Source organism: Somniosus microcephalus, chromosome 8, assembly GCF_052327205.1.
Source record: "Somniosus microcephalus isolate GS21.2 chromosome 8, FLI_Smic_1.0, whole genome shotgun sequence".
Taxonomy (NCBI): domain Eukaryota; kingdom Metazoa; phylum Chordata; class Chondrichthyes; order Squaliformes; family Somniosidae; genus Somniosus; species Somniosus microcephalus.
Window position 1 is genome coordinate 146,178,660 of NC_140994.1, and position 20,125 is coordinate 146,198,784.

The following is a 20,125-nucleotide window of genomic DNA, read 5'->3' on the forward strand; positions in this document are numbered from 1 at the left end:
CCTGGCCCTTTTTTGAAAAATCATGATGTTGGTTTTCTTTAGATTTACTGTTAGGGCCCAATTTTGGCAGTATTTGTCGAGTAGGCCTAGTTGTTGCTGTAATCCCTGTTCTGTGGGAGACAGCAAAACCAGGTCGTCCGCATAGAACAGGGATTTCACTTCTCCATCCAGGAGACAGAGACCCGATGACTCGCTTTGCTCCAGCATGTCTGCTAATTCATTTATGTATATGTTGAACAGGGTCAGGCTCAAATTGCAGCCCTGCTGGACGCCTCTTCTCTGGGTGAAGAAACCGGTGCGTTTGTCTCCAATTTTGACACCGCATTTATTTTTCAGATACATCGATTTAATAAGGTCATAGACTTTGCCCCCTATTCCACACTGAAGAAGTTTATAATAGAGCCCTTCGTGCCAGATAGAGTCAAAGACTTTCTTGAAGTCAATGAAACAAGCGAATATTTTCCCATTTTTTGTTTGGTGTATATGTTTTTCAATGAGAGTGTGAAGGGTATAGATATGGTCGGTGGTGCGGTGTTTTGGAAGAAAGCCTATTTGATTTTTTCTAAGGATATTATGTTTGTTAAGAAAATCCAGTAATCTACTATTTAGAATACTGCAGAATAACTTCCCTAGACAACTGTTGACACAGATGCCGCGGTAGTTATTTGGGTCTGATTTGTTTCCACTTTTATATATGGGAGAGATGAGTCCTTGGCACCAGATATCGGGAAAACAGCCTGAACGTAATATGATGTTGAATAACTTGAGTACCGCACCCTGCATCTCCATATTGCTGAACTTGAGCATTTCATTTTTGATGTTGTCTGGACCACAGGCTTTCTTTAGGTGGAGGGATTTTGTTTTTGTGGCCAGTTCTTTCCATGTGATTGGGGAGTCTAGAGGGTTTTGGTTGTCTTTAATTGTTGCTTCTAGTGTGTGGAGTTTTTCTGTGACATGATGTTGACTTGGGTTTGTTTCGTTTATTGGGATGTCTTTGTAGAGGTTTTCAAAATGTGTTCTCCAGATGTCGCCATCTTGGATTGGTAATGCTTGCAATTGTGTTGTACTCAGGTTATTCCACATATCCCAGAATTGATTTGGATTAATGGAGTTTTCAATTTCTTCGAGTATTTTGTGGGTATAATTTTGTGTTTTGTTCCTAATGGTGTGTTTATATCTTTTGAGGGTCTCATTGTATCTAATACGTAGGTCTGGATTGTTTGGTTGGCGATGCTTTTGGTTTGATATTTTTCTCAGGTCTTTTCTGGCATTTTTGCATTCGTGGTCAAACCATTTCTCATTTTTATTTTGTCCTTTGTAACGTTTCCTCTTCTGTTTCACAAGGTCGGCTTTTACAGCTGCCTCATGGAAGGTCATATTTATATCATCTATGGCCATGTTTACACCATCTCTGGTGATCTCATATAGATTTTCTTTAAATTTTGATATTTTACTTGAGAGATCAGGTGAATTTAGTGCTGTGATGAATTTATCTCCACTGTCTGGGGCCCATCTGTATGTCTGGTTTATTTTATGGAGCTTACTGGGTTCCTTTTTTGTGTCTGTAGTTTGGGCAGAAAGTTTAAGGTACGCATTTATTTGGTTATGGTCTGAGAGGGGGGATTGCTGCCTGACAGTGAATGCGTTGATATCGCAGGGGTCCAGGTCAGTGATTGTATAATCCACCACACTAGACCCAAGAGTTGAGGAATATGTGAGTCTCCCTAAGGAGTCCCCTCTGAACCTACCGTTAACTATGTACAGGCCTAAGGCTCGGCAGAGTTGCACTACCTCCCTACCGCTTTTATTTATTTCACAATCAAGGTTGTTCCGATTTGCGATGGCTGGTGTGACATATAAAGGGGTCTGGCCAAACACATGGTTGTTGCCCTGTGGGTCTATGAAGTCAGGTTCACATCCGGTCCTTGCATTTAGGTCCCCACATAGTAGCACCGTTCCTTGGGCCTGGAAATGGCTGATTTCCATGTGGAGAGTATCAAATAACTCCTCTTCAAAATATGGCGATTCTATTGGAGGTATGTAGATCGCACATAAGTAAACATCTTTTTTTGCTATTCCTATATTTTTATCTAATTTTAGCCATACGTGTGATTTTCCCTGTTTTATCGGTGAGATGTGTTTGTCCAGTTCTCCTTTATACCACACCAAGATTCCCCCAGAGGTTCTGCCCTTGCGTGTCTTAGTGTTCTTTACTGAGGGCACAATGATTTCATGGTACATTGGAGGACAGTGGGTGGGCACGTTCTTTTGGCACCATGTTCCTGTTAACACAATTATATCAATGTCTCTCTGAATCCAGTCTCTCTCTCTCTCTCTGAATCCAGTCTCTCTCTCTCTTTCTCTCTCTGACTCCAGTCTCTCTCTCTCTGAATCCAGTCTCTCTCTCTCTCTCCCTGAATCCAGTCCCTCTCTCTCTCTGAATCCAGTCTCTCTCTCTCTCTCTGAATCCAGTCTCTCTCTCTCTTTCTCTCTCTGACTCCAGTCTCTCTCTCTCTTTCTCTCTCTGAATCCAGTCTCTCTCTCTCTCTGACTCCAGTCTCTCTCTCTCTTTCTCTCTCTGACTCCAGTCTCTCTCTCTCTCTGAATCCAGTCTCTCTCTCTCTCTCCCTGACTCCAGTCTCTCTCTCTCTCAATATCCAGTCTCTCTCTCTCGCTGAATCCAGTTGCTCTCTCTGAATCCAGTCTTTCTCTCTCTCTATCTGAATCCAGTCTCTCTCCCTCTGAATCCAGTCTCTCTCCCTATCTGAATCCAGTCACTCTGTCTCTCTGAATCCAATCTCTCTCTTCCTGAATCCAGTCTCTCTCTCTCTGAATCCAGTCTATCTCTCTCTCTCTCTCTGAATCCAGTCTCACTCTCTCTCTCTCTGTATCCAGTCACTCTCTCTCTCTCTCTGAATCCAGTCTCTCTCTCTCTGAATCCAGTCGCTCTCTCTGAATCCAGTCTCTCTCTGTCTCTCTCTCTCTCTGAATCCAGTCTCTCTCTCTCTGAATCCAGTCTCTCTCTCTGAATCCAGTCTCTCTCTGTCTCACTCTCTCTCTGAATCCAGTCTCTCTCTCTCTGAATCCAGTCTCTCTCTCTCAGTTCAGTTCAATTCAGTTCAAATGCTTTATTGGCATGAAAGTTTACAGAGAACCATATTGCCAAAGCTTACATAGCAAAAAGGTACAGTTTTCCAACATTCTGTAGGTGTCAATCGATTTGACATTTGTTGGGTATATACAATATTACTTTTAAACAATATTAATTTTAAACAGTCTTTCTACTTCATTTGGTACGTTCAATATTAATTTTAAACAGTCTTACTTTTAAACAGTCCTCAGGTTGTGACATGTTGTTACATATTTAGCCCCAAGGTATGGTCTGTCTCCTTCTCCTAGGACTAATCTCAATTTTGACAGATCATCCAATTCCTTGAAATCTGGGGTTGATTGGCTTAGCTTGTTGAATAATATGTTTCTTGATGTGTTGAATTTTTCGCATTTTAGGAGGAAATGCATTTCTGTTTCAACCTCGCCAGCCAGACATTGATCGCATATTCTATTCTCTCTAGGCTGCCAGGATTTCTTGTATCTGCCTTTTTCAATTTCCAGTTGGTGGTCGCTTAGTCTGTACCTGGTGAGGGTCTGTCTCTGTTTTGTGTCTCTGATGGTCGTGAGGTAGTCTGCCAGTTTATATTCTCTTTTTAGGGCCCGGTAACATTCTAATCTGCTTTGGCTTTCGGTTATTTTGTTCCAATGTTCCAGGTAGGTTTCTTTGCATTTTTTAATGATTTGGTTCACTCGGATTGGTGTTTGGACGGCTGTGTTGGTCTCTCCCTCTCTCTCTCTGAGTCCAGTCTCGCTCTCTCTGAATCCAGTCTCTCTCTCTCTCTGAATCCAGTCAGTTCAGTTCAGTTCAGTTCAAATGCTTTATTGGCATGAAAGTTTACAGAGAACCATATTGCCAAAGCTTACATAGCAAAAAGGTACAGTTTTCCAACATTCTGTAGGTGTCAATCGATTTGACATTTGTTGGGTACATACAATATTACTTTTAAACAATATTAATTTTAAACAGTCTTTCTACTTCATTTGGTACGTTCAATATTAATTTTAAACAGTCTTACTTTTAAACAGTCCTCAGGTTGTGACATGTTGTTACATATTTGGCCCCAAGGTATGGTCTGTCTCCTTCTCCTAGGACTAATCTCAATTTTGACAGATCATCCAATTCCTTGAAATCTGGGGTTGTTTGGCTTAGCTTGTTGAATAATATGTTTCTTGATGTGTTGAATTTTTCGCATTTTAGGAGGAAATGCATTTCTGTTTCAACCTCGCCAGCCAGACATTGATCGCATATTCTATTCTCTCTAGGCTGCCAGGATTTCTTGTATCTGCCTTTTTCAATTTCCAGTTGGTGGTCGCTTAGTCTGTACCTGGTGAGGGTCTGTCTCTGTTTTGTGTCTCTGATGGTCGTGAGGTAGTCTGCCAGTTTATATTCTCTTTTTAGGGCCCGGTAACATTCTAATCTGCTTTGGCTTTCGGTTATTTTGTTCCAATGTTCCAGGTAGGTTTCTTTGCATTTTTTAATGATTTGGTTCACTCGGATTGATGTTTGGACGGCTGTGTTGGTCTGGGGCTGGTCAGGGTCCGGCTGAGTACTTAGTTTCAGTAGCAGCTGACTCAGGGGACTCTTTTCTGGGTTTAGCTCTTGGGTCTGAAAGGCTTTGAAATGAAGGGTGTCTGGGGAGCTAGATTTGAGGTGATTTAGGAAGTTTAGTGCTCGTTTTTGGATGTTTATTATCAGTGAGTATCTGCCTAGTTCGGCTCTGCATGCATTTGTTGGCGTTTTTCTTTGGGTGCGAAGGATGCTTCGGCAGAATTCTGCATGTAGGGCTTCTATTGTGTGTTTTTCCCATTTAGTGTAGCTTTGGTGATTTAGCGGGCCCCATACTTCACTACCGTACAGTGCAATGGGCAGGATTATGCTGTCAAATATTTTGAGCCAGATTTTGATTGGGATTTGGATGTTGTAGAATTTTCTTTTTATTGCATATAGGGCTCTTCGGGCTTTTTCTTTTAGTGCATTCACTGCTATGCTGAAGCTCCCTGATGCTGTAATAGTTGGACCAAGGTAGGTGTGGCTCATAGTGTGTCCTATAGTGGTATCACTGAGGGTAAACTGGTATTTGTTTTCCTGACATCTGGGTCTTTTCTGAAAAATCATGATGTTGGTTTTCTTTAGATTTACTGTTAGAGCCCAATTTTGGCAGTATTTGTCGAGTAGGTCTAGTTGTTGCTGTAATCCCTGTTCTGTGGGAGACAGCAGAACCAGGTCGTCTGCATAGAACAGGGACTTCACTTCTCCATCCAGGAGACGGAGACCTGGTGACTCGCTTTGCTCCAGCATGTCTGCTAATTCATTTATGTATATGTTGAACAGTCTCTCTCTGTCTCTCTCTCACTCTGAATCCAGTCTCTCTCTCTCTCTCTCTGAGTCCAGTCTCTCTCTCTCTCTGAATCCAGTCTCCCTTCCTCACTCTGAAGCCAGTCTCTCTCTCTCTCTCTCTCACTCTCTCTCTGAATCCAGCCCCTCTCTCCCTAGTTTAAGCTTACTCCCCAAAGCCTTTCCACCATCTACAAGGCACAAGTAAGGAGTTTCTTGGAATATTCTCCACTTGCCTGGATGAGTGCAGCTCCAACAACACTCAAAAAGCTCGACACCATCCAGGACAAAGCAGCCCGCTTTATTGGCACCCCATTCACCACCTTAAACTTTCACTCCCTCCACCACCATCATACCGTGGCTGCAGTGTGTACCATCTACAAAATGCACTGCAGCAGCTTGCCAAGGCTTCTTTGACAGCAGCTCCCAAACCTGCGACCTCTGTAAGCGGTTTTTGATCCTAGCCCAATTGCTAGACGGACAGTTCGAATCGCCCCCGCCTTATGAAAGTTCTATACCCGGGAATTATTATTCAGAGTGTAAATGAAATAAGTCACGGACAGGAATGCTTCAGTGAAAAATCAAACTTATATTTATTTGGTCTAACATACACTGGCTAAAACATGCACTACTGAAGAAAATCACTGTCTCTGCGGAGAATAAAATCCAGGTTACAAACAAGGTTCCTAACCGGCCAAATTGGAGAGTTGACATGGGTCGCTATGAGTCTCAACACACCCTGCTTAACCAGTGATCCCAACGCCGTCTCTAAATCCACCCCTGCCTCTCTGTGGAAGTTGTACTGTTTCTGTGGTCGAGCCATGGGACCTCCTTCTACTCTGACCCCACCCCTATTACCCTCCCACAGTCGTGCTTGTGTGTAGTGAATGCCGCGAGGATTGGCGCGCACATCCGCTATGTACTCCGCTGGGGTAGAAGTGACTGAAAGTTCAAGGTCATAACTACCCTTGGGCTTCATCGTACACACGGTTCCCTTGCCTTGCTTCCCTGGTATGACTACCACCTCCTTTTCCTTTCCCGTGCATACTGCCCCCCAAAGACAGTGATTCCGGAAATCCACCAATATCTTGTGGGCCAGTATGAAGTCTGCCCCCAAAATGCGTATTCCCTCCCGCTCCCACCACATCAGGACACATTTCCACTCCGTATGGAGTGTGCCCAGATTGATGGTTAGCGGGATGGAAAAAGACCCAGCCTGTTCGTTCCCGGTGAACCCTACTAAGTTATATGGGACCCCGCTCGATAGAGGTGATGTGGTCAGGTTATCCGCATAGACAATGGTGCTTGAAGCTCCAGTGTCCAGCAGATAGGTCCCTTGCACCTTCTCCACCCCCATCTTCACACACGGTCTCTTCCAAGCATCATAACTTAGTGGGCACAGGTAAACGGGCTGAGAAACCCCTAATCATGGGTCGGGATTGTTCGGGGCAGATGGGAGTATGCTGCCCGCTGCCGCGTCCACTCTACCCTGCCCTGCCAGAAAGACTGCGTGGAGAGCAGCCACTAATACCGTGAACGGATCAGTGCTGCTTCCTGCCACAGCTGCAGCTTTCTGCACTGGTGCTGGAGGATCCCCTTTCCCGCTCCTTTTGTCAGAGACTGGGCAGTCTTTCCTCCAGTGCCCTTTACTCCCGCACCTATAACAACCCTGCTTCTTCACTGAGCTACCCCCTTCCTGGCGCCTCTCTCTTCTAATTTTGCCTCCACTAGGCTTTAACTTGTGTACTCTGCCCTTTGGTTTGTCATCCTCACCCCTACCATTAAAAGAGAGAGTTAACTGTCGGATCACACTCTCTTCTGTGGTCTGGGGATCCCTGGACTCGAGCCACCCCTCTGCTTTGGCCTTGATTCTGGGCAGGCTGTTCGCCACCAGGGTCCTCAGCCAATGAGCCCTAGGCTCCCCCTGCAGCTGCACGCGGTCGGGCACCCCCACACAGGCACTCCGGTAGAGTTTAGAAGAATGAGAGGGGATCTCATTGAAACTTATAACATTCTAACAGGACTAGACAGACTGGATGCAGGAAGGATGTTCCCGATGGCGGGGGAGTCCAGAACCAGGGATCACAGTCTAAGGATAAGGGGTAAGCCATTTAGGACAGAGATGAGGAGGAATTTCTTCACCCAGGGAGTGGTGAACCTGTGGAATTCTCTACTACAGAAGGCAGTTGAGGCCAATTCATTAAATATATTCAAGAAGGAGTTAGATATATTTCTTAAGGCTAAAGGGATCAAGGGATATGAGGAGAAAGCAGGGACAGGGTACTGAATTTGGATGATCAGCCATGATCACATTAAATGGCGGAGCAGGCTCGAGGGGCCGAATGGCCTACTCCTGCTCCTATCTTCTATATTTCTATGTTTCTATGTTAGATGGGCCAAAGCCTGTCCGAGAAAGCTTGCGGCGCCTCCCTAGCTGACTGCAGTGTCCTTTCCACTCGGGAGAAGGAACTTCCATCATTGAGGCCCATAGCCTCTAGGATGTCATCCTTTATCCCCTCTAACGTATCCTGCCCCCTCTTACTACCCGCTGAGAGCGACTGGTACAACCTACTATCCAGGGAAAATAAAAGTAATTTGGCCGTCTCAGCTTCATTACAATTATTGATCCCCCCCACCTGCTCCACATCCATAAAATGGACAGATGGATCCCCTGTGCAGGTCAGTTTGGTCAGGTTAGAGACCATTGCCTGCAGCTGGAGGGTCGTATACGGGACCACAAAGTCACTCTGCATTGCTCCTTGCTCTTGACCGTCTACGGGCGCACCGTATTTCTGCTGCCGGACAGGGCACATGGGTCCTGGTCCCGGCACTTCGGCCAGTGGTCGAGCACCCTCCTCTGCCTCACAATCCTCCTTATCTCCCTCCTGCTCTTCCTCATCCACCCGGGCCATTCCCAGAGCTACCAAGCAGACCATCCCTTTGGCCTTAGATAGAGCATCGGTCAAATTCTGGATCTGCTCCTGGCAAGGACCATGATTAACCTTATCAAACCCTCCAGCACTGGCGACTCTGTATGCCACCTGAATATCCTTCAACTGCTCTCCCAGCACCTTTACCTCACTTGACAAGTGAGCGTTCTCCTCCCTAACCACCCTCTCGTTCCCCTTTGCCTCAGTTACCTGGCATTGCAGGAACTCCATATGGTTACGGAAGGTTTCCTCCTGGCTTATTCTTCCCTGCTTCTCATCCCTTAGCTCCATGCATAACCTGCTCCCTACTACAGCCCTTGTGTCTGACTGTGCCTCGGACTCCCTGAGCTCTGCCTCTAACTTAGCAACCTGCTTATCTAGCAGTTGGACTTGTCTTTGTAGACAGACGAATCATATCGCCTTTTCAATGCTGTGCCTATGCTCCTTGCCCTCCGTCCATTCTGCCGCTGTGTCCACCGGACACTCAGCACGCAACAAGCCTAGCACCCACTTCTTAGTGATGTTAACCTTCTTAAACACATATGAAGAAATCCTTTCCTCCATTTGGGATCTTTCGCCAGAAGCGCTGTCCATGACTGATTTACACTCCTTTAACCCAGGTTCTGCCGTTGGTCACCAAGAGATGTAAGCGGTTTTTGATCCTAGCCCAATTGCTAGACGGACGGTTCAAATCGCCCCCGCCTTATGAAAGTTCTATACCCGGGAATTATTATTCAGAGTGTAAATGAAATAAGTCACGGACAGGAACTGCTTCGGTGAAAAAATCAAACTAATATTTATTTGGTCTAACATACACTAGCTAAAACATGCACTACTAAGCGAAATCACTGTCTCTGTGGAGAATAAAATCCAGGTTACAAACAACATGCATACAGTACAAAACTGGGGACTATAACAAGCAGTAATTCCCTTGTTGCTATGGTGGATTCTAATTCCACCCCTACCAATGAATTACCCAGTCACATAAACCCCTTCGCCTGGCTGAACCAAACAAAGCTCCCACCCTCGGAATAGCCCAAAAACTTCACTTCTGAAGGCCCTTATAGCTCACCCAGCTCACGTGGGATATCGGGTTACCGGCTCGGGACACTCGAGACTATGCTTACCCCCACACGCGGTTGGTTTCGATCGCTCCGCTCGGCGGCTTCTTTGGTACTTCTTGTTAGGTCGATCCTGTTGGAGCAGGAGCAAGAGAGAGAGAATGGTGGGAAAGGGTTTATCTTTTCAGGAGTCTGGCTACCCCTATCTTTCCTGCCAACCTTTAAAATCCTTTTGTTTCTAAGCACTCCGGTGCTTAATCAGTGATGGGTCATCATCGGACCCATGAGTATTCCGTGATTGGATTATTGCCCCTAAGTCTGGGACATATCTTTGGTCTTTGTGTTGGGAAAAACTAGCTCCTCTTCGGCTGGCTGAGGCCAGTGGGTTCATTGTTCTGCTTCTCTTCTGAGATGGAGGTGAGAAGTGCTTTTGCATATTAGAGTGGCTTTCTAATAAGTTCAAGTTCAATGGCCCCCTTCCTTTTTCCAGGACTGTCGGGCGAACCCATACATTCTGGATGACTGACAGTTCTTTTGTCACAGCCAACTGCCATGCGTTCTCTGGAGTTTTAACAAACCAGTCCCCCACGCATCTGCACAGGGCGATCCCACCACAGGGAAAACACCCTCAGCCCATAAAGTCCACAAAAATATTCTTGACTGAGTCCATTCTTCAAACAGAGACTTTGCGATCTCTTCACCTCTTCCACCTAGAAGGACAAGGGCAGCAGGCGCATGGGAACACCACCACCTCCAAGTTCCCCTCCAAGTCACACACCATCCTGACTTAGAAGTATATCACCGATCTTTCATTGTCACTGTGTCAAAATCCTGGAACTCCCTACCTAACAGCACTGTGGGAGGACCGTCACCACATGGACTGCAGCGGTTCAAGAAGGCGGCTCACCACCACCTTCTCAAGGGCAATTAGGGATGGGCAATAAATCCTGGCCTTGCCAGCAATGCCCACATCTCATAAACAAATTTTAAAAAGTGTGTCATCAGAACACTTTCATTTTCTCTCATGCACACACACATTATTAATTTAAAAACGTTCATTATAAATTATACCTCAGTAAAGTTTTTGAAATGTGTCCTCTTGTTTTCAAAAAATATTTGAAGCAGATCGTCGGAGTAGAAATTCAATTGAATTCAATTCAATTTTATTTGTCATATATGCAGCAGACGTGTGTACTGCACAATGAGAATGTTGATTTTTACGAGTCCTCCCAACATTGGAATAAATATGGCATAACAATGATAAAAATACTAATAGAAATACTACAGGTAGACTACCCTTTATCCGGACTTCCGAAAACCGAAACCCTCTAAAAACCGAAGGTTTTTTCGTTCAGCGTAAGTCGTGCGTATGACTTAAGCTGAACGAAAAAACCTTCGGTTTTTAGAGGGTTCCGGTTGCGGAAGTTCGGATAAAGGGTAAGTCGTGCGCACGACCCCCCGCCAGCCCCGACAACCGCCGACCCCCCCGCGGACCCCGACAACCGCCGACCCCGCCAGCCCCGACAACCGCCGACCCCCCCGCGGACCCCGCCAGCCCCGACAACCGCCGACCCCCCCGCGGGACCCCACCAGCCCCGACAACCGCCGACCCCGCCAGCCCCGACAACCGCCGAACCCGCCAGCCGCCGACCCCCCCGCGGACCCCGCCAGCCCCGACAACCGCCGACCCCGCCAGCCCCGACAACCGCCGACCCCCCCGCGGACCCCGCCAGCCCCGACAACCGCCGACCCCGCCAGCCGCCGACCCCCCCGCGGACCCCGCCGGCCCCGACAACCGCCGACCCCCCCGCGGACCCCGCCAGCCCCGACAACCGCTGACCCCCCCGCGGACCCCGCCAGCCCCGACAACCGCCGACCCCCCCGTGGACCCCGCCGGCCCCGACCCCCGCCGACCCCGACTGACTTACGCTGAGCGTCAGCGTAAGTCGTGCGCACGACCCCCCCGCGGACCCCCGCCGACCCACCTTCCGAAATCCGAAATTCTCCTTTATCCGAAACTCGGCTGGTCCCGAGGTTTTCGGATAAAGGATAGTCTACCTGTAATAGAAAGACAGTAATAATAAATAAAACAACAGTAATAAATAATAATAAATTAATCGTTCATGAGTCTTATTGCCTGGGGGTAGAAGTTGTTTCGAAACCTGTTGGTACGAGACCGTATGCTTCGGTATCTCTTACCGGACGGGAGCAGGGCGAAGAGGTTGTGGCTGGGGTGACTCGCGTCTTTAATGATTCTCAGGGCCTTCCCCCGGCACCTCTCGGGGTAGATATCCTGCACAGCAAGTGCCAGAAGCTAAAGGAAATATCCCAGTGATATAGCTAACTGAGTAGAACAGATGTGTCCTGGGAAGTTAGGTAAAATGCACATGCTCAGATGGCACAATCCAAATTCAGCATCGTAGTCTGGCAAAAAATATCACACAAAGGCGTTTGTAAAGGGTTGAGGCCTTTGAGTAAAAAATGCAATGCAGTTACTAAAAGACGCGAAAGAAAAGGCAATGGATAAATTTGAATGTTATTCTGAAGTATGTACCTTTTAATTTTAAAATCCTTATTTTGGATATTAGATATTTCAGTTACTGAGAAAGAAATGGTGGATGAAAGAAAAATTCAGATACTTTTTGAGAGATTCATGGAGACACAATACTAGATTGCACAATCAGTGGATAATACATTCTCACTATGAAATGGCAGCAACTGTGTCACAGCCTGATACCGTTAACATTGAAAATACCTCTCACAGTGCCACCTACAGGCCTAACCAGTACTGCAGGTACTATTTCCATGAAACACCTGCCCCATGTAGTGAACATATATAATAGAAATATTTATCATTATAAAAAATGTGTCTGTATTTATATTTGGATGTATTTATAATTATGTATATTTTTACATTTAATATATGAATGTGTTATCATTATTACATATATTTCTATTTTACATATCAAATAAAGATATTCTATTTTTTATTCAGCATGTGGGGTAGTTATCAAGGCCAGCATTTACTACCGATCCCTATTTCTATTTATAGGTAGCATTATATTCTAAATTTGTCATGCTTGCTCATCCACTCCATTTCCATTTGTTATACAATTACAACCAGAAGCATATGAGATGCACAGATTTATTCATCTAATTGCGATGCATTACCAACAAGTATTTCTTTATTGGAAGCAGTATTTAAAGGGGCACTCACCTGCAAGCACTCAGGTTATTGGTATTGTTGTGTATGTACCTTTAAGGGAATAACTGGTCTTAGACTGCAGTACCGGCAGTAACCACCCCTGTATAAAAGGCCCTAGCAGGCTTCTGTAGTTTCAGTTTCAAGCTGCCTCTTGTTCAGTAAAGTACCTGTTAAACTGTTCTCCCGAAGTCCGTGTATTATTGAGGCGCGGACTTTACAGTGGCGATGAGTAAGTTTGAACTCACCTGCAGTGTGGCATCATCTCACGGGGATCTCGCCTGAAAGGGAGGTCCTGGAAGGTCGTAGTCTGAGCAATGGGCGTCGACCGAGGGCAACCGCCCAAAGAATCCATCGGTGTTTGGAGAATTGCGGGAGAGACTGTGGTTCCAGCGAATCGTGCTGGTAGCAGGTAGCACGCTGACCCTTCCGGACTGCGGCGGGCTCAAGCTCGATCGAGCGGCTCTACAAATCAGGCCGCGCAGCATCGCCGGGAAAAGAAAACAAGAGAGAGAGGGTGGAGCGCATAGGGCGCGGTCGGTGCTCGAGAACAGGACAGCGGAGAGAAACTAAACGGGGGGGAAGGAAAGCGAGACACGCCGAAGCTGCGGGTCGCCGCCATTACCCCGTAGAACGCTAGGAGCAGCGTGGCAGTAAGGGGAAGAAGCAAAAGCACGGGAGGCGCCATTTTATCCCGTTGGGGAAGAAGCAAAAGCGTGGGAGGCGCCATTTTAAATCGCCCAAGATGCCAAAAAGTGGCAGTATCACTGCTTTCGACAACGAGGTAGAAGACTCTATGACTGGACCACATATGTGGAAAGAATTGAAGTGTACTGCAAGGCAAATGAGGTGGCTGATGGAAAGAGGGCGTCGGTATTATTAAATCTGATGGGTGCGAGTACGTACGGCCTATTGCGGAATTTAATTACCCCAGCTAAACCAATGGAGAAAACTTTTGAGGAGATTGTTCATATCTTACAGGAACACCTAAGCCCTACACCACTGCTGATAGCAGAAAGATTCAAGTTCCATAAAAGAAACCAGCACAAAGATGAGAGCAATGCTGACTATCTTACGGAACTACGCAAGTTATCGAAGCACTGCCAGTTCGGAGCAGGACTGGCAGACACCTTACGGGATAAGTTTGTCTGTGGGCTCCAGAGTGAAGGAACCCAGAAACGACTACTTTCAAAAAAAGGACCTGACGCTAGAACAGGCTTTCAGCATGGCAGTATCCTACGAAGCAGCAGCACGGGGAGCTGCGGAAATACAACAGAAACCACAAGAATACAGCGCTAACGAAATGGCGTATGGAGCCGAAAAGTGCTATCGCTGCGGCAGAACAACCCATGAGCAGGAAGGACTGCTGGTTTAAAGACAAAATATGCAGGCAATGCGGGAAAATGGGACATATAGCAAGAGTCTGCAGGTCGGGAAAGAAGACCAACACGACAAGAACTACTAAGGAAGAGTACAGGAAAGTAAAGAAACTGACAGATAGTAGTTCAGAAGATCAGGAGAGTGATAAGGACTCTGGGAGCAGGCAACTAAGTTGTTTAAAGTTACACAATGTGATCCAAAAGAAGATCACCGAACCATTTGGGTCACCCTCATGATAGCAGGGTCCCCAGTGAAGATGGAATTGGACACAGGATCAGCCCTAACTGTCATGAATCGACGAGACTATGAGCGGCTATTCTCACACATACCCTTAAAGGACACGTCCATTGTATTGAAGACATACACGGGGCAAAAGGTCTACCCCAGAGGAAAAATAAGGGTGCCAGTTGAATATAACGGAGAGGAAACACAGAAACTATACATGTATATACTACGAGATGGAGGACCACAATTATTGGGACGTGAATGGATCCAAAGACTACAATTGGATTGGCATTCCATTCTGGCACTAACGGTGACTGACAAAAAAGATGATGATGTCGCACCTGGGCGTCTGTCACAAATTCTATCTGACGTGGAAGAGGTGTTCCAACAAGGACTTGGGACTCTAAAAGGAGTAAAGGCAACCATAAAGATTGAGGATAACGCAACCCCAAAATTTTTCAAGGCCAGACCGGTGCCATACGCGATACGCCCAGCTGTGAAAGCTGAACTGGAGAGTCTGGAGCGTTCGGGGGTGCTGTCTAAGGTGGACTGGAGTGAGTGGGCCACACCCATCATTCCTGTAATGAAGAAAGCATTGAGCAGCACGCCTGGGGAGCCAAGGAAGGTTCGCATCTGTGGGGACTTCAAGGTGACTGTGAACCCAGTCCTGCACGCAGTACATTATCCGCTTCCGCGGATAGAAGATATTTTCGCCTCACTATCTGGAGGGAAACGTTTTACAAAGATTGACCTGGCTCAAGCATATCTACAAATGGAGGTGGAAGAAGCATCTAGGAAAAACCTCACGATAAACACTCACAAAGGCCTTTACCAGTACAATCGACTGGTATTTGGGGTAGCATCGGCCCCGGCTATGTGGCAGAGGGCAATGGAACAAGTCCTGCAAGGGATCCCGGGGACCCAGTGTTATTTGGACGACATCCTGGTTACGGGCGAAAATGACAATGAACACCTTGCCAACCTGGAACAGGTGCTCGCGAGATTGCAGGAATATGGGCTACGAGCCAACCGTCCCAAATGCGAGTTCTTCAGGAGACAAATCTCATATTGTGGCCACATGATTGATGAGGAAGGGTTGCATAAGTCGCCGGACAAGATTGAGGCTGTAGTCAAGGCTCCAGCACCAGAAAATGTATCGCAACTGAGGTCGTTCCTCGGGTTGGTGAACTATTATCATAAGTTCTTGCCGAATTTGTCTACAATTCTGCACCCACTGAATGCCCTCCTTCAAACTGGTGTAACATGGAAATGGAGTGATGAGTGTAAGCATGCCTTTCAGGAATGTAAATGCCAAATCACTTCAAAAGAAGTATTGGCCCACTACAACCCAACACTACCGATTCGGTTGGCATGTGATGCATCACCTTACGGCATTGGAGCGGTGCTGTCACACAAATTCTGTGACGGTTCAGAGAGGCCAAAAGCCTTTGCATTGCGCTCGCTAACCTCAGCCGAGCGTAACTATGCCCAGATTGACAGGGAGGCCCTCAGCCTGGTGTGGGGGGTGAAGAAGTTCAATCACTATCTGCACGGGCAGAAATTCACCCTACTGACTGATCATCAACCCCTGGTCTTAATTTTTAACCCAAAGAAGGGCGTTCCGGTGATGACGGCGCAACGGCTGCAAAGATGGTCACTGTTTCGAGGGGCACATCAGTATGACATAGAGTACAAAGGTACAAAACAACATGGAAACGCTGATGGGCTGTCGCGCCTACCGTTGCCTACGGTGGAAGAAGCACCTGCAGTGGACCCTGTGGAGATATTCCATGCGACCATAGTCGAATGTTTGCCTGTTACAAACGCAAGTATTGAGAAGGAAACCCGAAATGACCCGACACTCTCTCGGGTCTATGATTTGACGGTGAAGGGATGGCCAGCATATGGCGACTCACTGTTGCCAGCATTCTCGCCAAGGAGGGAACAGCTGTCAGTGTGCCGGGGAACCTTGATGTGTGGATCCCGAGTGGTAATTCCACCCAAGTTGAGAGATAGAGTACTCAATGAGCTTCACGAGGGTCATCTGGGAGGGGTAAAAATGAAGAGCCTAGCCAGGGCGTTTGTGTGCTGGCCGGGAATTGATAAAGAAATCGAGGATATGACCAAGAGATGCACAGGATGCCAGAAGGTCCAAAACGCTCCACCACAGGCCCCACTACATCCATGGGAGTGGCCCTCATCTCCATGGCAATGGGTACACATTGATTTCGCTGGTCCATTTATGAACTCAATGTTTCTAACCACTGTGGACGCCCATTCGAAATGGCCAGAGGTCATTAAAATATCCTCCACCACCACGGAGAAAACTAATGCAGTCCTAAGGACCATCTTCGCCAGGAATGGGTTGCCAGAACAGATCTGTTCCAACAATGGCCCACAGTTTGTGTGAGGATTTCCGGAGGTTCCTGAAGAATAATGGGGTGAAACATTACACATCTGCCCCATATCATCCAGCCACAAATGGATTGGCTGAGAGGTTTGTTCAAACCTTTAAAAAGACCATAAAGGCAATGTATAATGACAACATACCACTGCAACACAAGGTGGATAACTTCCTGTTTGCTTACCGGAATGCGACACATGCAGTAACCAACAAAACTCCAGCCGTACTGTTTTTCAACCGGAGACTAAGATGTCGCCTGGATTTGCTCAAACCAAACATAAGACGAGATGTTGAGGATAAGCAGTTCCAGCACATAAATGAGAAGCCAACCAGGAGCTTCAAGATAGGGCAACCAGTCTTGGCCCGCGAATACCGAACAGAAAAATGGCAGCCAGGCACGATCTGCACACAGCAGGGACCACTAATGTACACAGTGGACGTTGGAGAGAGCATCGTGAGATGCCATGCTGACCAGATTCTAGAGTCACAGGAACAAGCCAAACCTGTACCACAAGCATGTGCACCTGGTAATGAGTCCGAAGTACAGATTCACAGAATCACAGAATCCCCACAGTGCAGATAGAGGCCATTTCGGCCCATCGAGCCTGCACCGACACATATCCCACCCGATCCCCGTAACCCCACGTATTTAATCCCCCTAACACTAAGGGTCAATTTATCATAGCCAATCATCCTAACCTGCACATCTTTGGACTGTGGGAGGAAACCGGAGCACCCGGAGAAAACCCACGCAAACACGGGGAGAATGTGCAAACTCCACACAGACAGTCACCCGAGGCCGGATTCGAACCCGGGTCCCTGGCGCTGTGAGGCAACAGTGCTAACCACTATGCCACCTCAGAAGCAGGGATATTGGAAGCTGACGAAACAACCAATGACAATGAGCCAGAATTGACTCCACCGCCAGAACAGGACACTTGAGAAAGGCGCTATCCAGTCCGGATCAGGAAGCCTCCTCAAAGACTGAACTTATAAATGACTATTTCATTTGATGTATATATTACTGAGAAAATTGTAATTGTAATTAGTTATTATTTAGTTGTTAAATGAATGTTATGTACTGTTTATCTAAAAGGGGAGGAATTGTTATGTATGTACCTTTAAGGGAATAACTGGTCTTAGACTGCAGTACCGGCAGTGACCACCCCTGTATAAAAAGCCCTAGCAGGCTTCTGTAGTTTCAGTTTCAAGCTGCCTCTTGTTCAGTAAAGTACCTGTTAAACTGTTCTCCCGAAGTCCATGTATTATTGAGGCGTGGACTTTACAGGCATCTGTATGCAGTTGTGTTGACTGTGATTCTTCGAGAGCTTTGCATTGGAATTTGCTGTATTTCATTATTATTCTGCTTCAAGAAGCCCAGGACTCAAGTCAGGAGTCATCCTGGGCATTCTATTGTGATTGGATGAAGAGAAGGAAGAGGAGAAACATGAGCAGCAGTAGAGTGGAAAATCTGAAGGAGCTGAGGTTGGTCCTCTCAAGAGATCACACTTGAGGAGGGATGCTCGCAGACATCCTTACCCAGACCACAACGGTCTAGTGGCACAGAGTGAGTTACCTCCACTTTTCTGAGGAGCAGTGCATCAGGTGGCTGTGCTTCATAAGAACATAATAAGAACATAAGAAATAGGAACAGGAGTAGGCTATTTGGCTCTTCGAGCCTGCTCCGCCATTCAATAAGATCATGGCTGACCTTCTACCTCATCTCCAATTTCCTGAACTATCCCCATATCCCTTGATTCCCTTAATATTCAAAAATCTATTGTAGGGGGTGGCGTGTGGTGCATGCACCCAGTCCCTTGAGCAGTTCAAATTGCTCCCACACCCCTGGGTTCTAGACACCGGACTTAGGTACAGGCGGCGATGCAGAAAATCGAGTAGACAAGTGGTTTGGTACAAGAAAACCAAGATTTTATTAAAAGCAGAATACAACAATCTTATGAAAAATTACTGGTATGGAAATACAGGCATATACAATAATTATACTTATATGGGAATGGGGAACACACGGCACACCGAGGGAAAAACAACTACATTAACAATCCTCTTATCCTTATCCCACCTCCTATACCTAACTAGATTAAGCTATGAGGGGCCAGGAATTCATGCTCACCAATCCAAAACCTGTTGCTTTAATGGTTGTGAGTTTTGAGGTCTGTTTCTGCTGCCCTTTGGGGTACCCCGTCACCACGTGGTCTCAGGGCACGGCACTGAAGTTGTTACTGCGACACACCATTTCCTCTCCTCAGCTACCGTCGTTTTTCTTCTTCTTCTCCCTCGGACGGTCGCCGGTGGTAATATTGCGGTTGGGGGTCAGTTGGCGGTCTTCACTGCTTACTTGATTTTACTACCCAAGCTTTGAACGCCCGTATATTCATTGCGGCGTGGACACCCACGTCGAAGGCCAGCTTATTCGCAGTGTTCAAATGCCAACTTATTCTAACTGTCCATACAAACACTGCTAATTTCTTCCCCAAACGCCAGCTTGTAACTAGGCATTTGGTTTTTACCAATGCGTCTTTCGCTGACCTTCTCTGCTTTTATCAGTTACCTTCTTCTTCGTCTCGTCTCGTCTCGCCCCTTTGTGACCTGTGTGTCCGGTGTAGTATTGAACTCGGGTCTCGTTCTCCTCCCACATTTGGCCCCGGTGTAATGGGTGTCCTCGGTTGTTGAGCGGTGCGGGGAGCGAGAAGAGAGCCCGCCATGAGGCCAGGGCGCGAGTACGAGCGGCAGCAGCCCAAGGCCACCGACAAGAGTCAAACTCACGAGCAAGAGTAACAGAGCGATTGCTACTGATGGGCCTCCAATTATACCCGTTTCTCCAACTCCTTATCTGCGCGCCAAATCAGGCCAGTCCATTGCTTAACTTTTGGCGGGCTGTTTTAAATGATTACAACCACTTATTTTAACTCCTTTAGGAGTTGTTATCTCCGGGTCTAATGGCCCCGATGTCCTGGTTGCTTTGTCATGGATAAGACTTGATTGTCTCCATCCTACCTCGATGGCTACTGTGAGCTGTTATCGACTAAACATGCAGAAAGCTAATGGCCACAATTATGGGTCCATTCTAAATTGATTCGATTCGAGTCAAATAAATGCATATTTTGTGTTTACTTTGTCTGGCTAGGCTCCAAAGAGTCTCTGACCACAGATTCCTGCATTTTAATGTTTTATCTCCAGGCCTGCTTGTTGGCAGAGCCTTGCTTTTATGAATCCTGTCAATGTTGGTCACAAGGTTTACAGAAGCCATTTTGGGTACCCTGTTTTTCAATAACTTGTCCAAAACAGGATTGCTTGATCCGTAACTTGGGCAGTGCGGGAATTTTGAGAACCCGGCAGCTTACACTCCCTCCTGTTCATACTAAACTTGCTTTAAGTATCATCCTGATGAGGTGAGCAAAATTTCCGACCCTCCATAGTCAACCTTCCCCTATAATTACCTATCTAAGATACCCACGA